This window comes from Egretta garzetta, unplaced genomic scaffold, assembly GCF_000687185.1.
Source record: "Egretta garzetta isolate BGI_Z169 unplaced genomic scaffold, ASM68718v1 scaffold1802, whole genome shotgun sequence".
NCBI lineage: Eukaryota > Metazoa > Chordata > Aves > Pelecaniformes > Ardeidae > Egretta > Egretta garzetta.
The window spans coordinates 1,843-2,754 of NW_009258851.1; the positions used below are offsets into that span (position 1 = coordinate 1,843).

Here is a 912-nt window from a genome sequence, read left to right on the forward strand (position 1 = left end):
CCTTTCAAGGAGTAAAAGGAGATTGAGCTGACCCATGGCAGCCCCTAGCAGGCTAGGAACTACTCCTTCATTCAGGTCCTTCCCAAAATCACTGAACACACTCTTCAGCACTCAGACACCCTTTCCTACAACATCCCTCACAGCAGGATTCATTCCGAGAGCTCGCAGACCCTGCTCGGGATGGCTGTTGGCACCCAGTGCCTGTAACCAAGCCAAGAGCTTGCTTCTACCCGCCTCGGGCTTCCCGAGGTTCCCTTGTCACTTCCAAATGAACGAGCCACCCCGTTCGGACGCTCTGGATCAGCACAGGAAGGCTGGAGCAGGACCGGCCCGGGCAGAGGCGAGGGCAAGCCCAGCTTTTTGTCGCTCCCACACGAATTGGCCGCTCCACGGGGACGGGAGCGCCAACAGACCGGGAGACGTTTCCTCTGGGCTCCTGCTTGAAACCAACGGCTACAGCCAACCGGTGGTCTTCATTCAGGGCCTGGGGGGGCAGGGGGTGCTGGGGGGACCCCAGCCCAACACTCGGCTCCCACCAAGGGAGGCTGCAGGGACAGCGTCAGAGGGGTGACAGGACGGGCGGCTGAGGACAACTCCAAAGACACCCCCCGCGGGCACGGCCGAGTGAGCCGCAGGCTCCGGGCGGGACACAAGAGCAGCGAGCTTCAAGTGACAGATGAGACTCAGGAGGAGGAGGACGCAGCGGCCCTTTGACCGGAAGACAACAGCTCCTCTTAAAATCCCCAAACGGGAGAAAATGGGGTCTCCCACAGCGGGTAGTCCCCAGCCCGTGCGACAGCCCCACTGCGTCCCAGACGGCTCCCGCAACACCCGTCCCACACACAGGAAGAGGGTGGCACCGAGCCACCCACGGCGAAGAGGCTAAACAACATCTACTTTTATTTCTTCCCC

The 912-nt window shown here is 61.3% G+C and overlaps 1 non-coding gene across 1 annotated transcript; it reads right to left on the bottom strand.

Annotated features, from left to right (window-relative positions):
• Positions 1 to 358: 358 nt before the first annotated feature.
• LOC118451770 lies at positions 359 to 487 on the bottom strand. The gene has a single exon (XR_004841322.1). It is a non-coding gene; the product is annotated as a small nucleolar RNA SNORA2/SNORA34 family (small nucleolar RNA).
• Between the last annotated feature and the right edge of the window lie 425 nt (positions 488 to 912).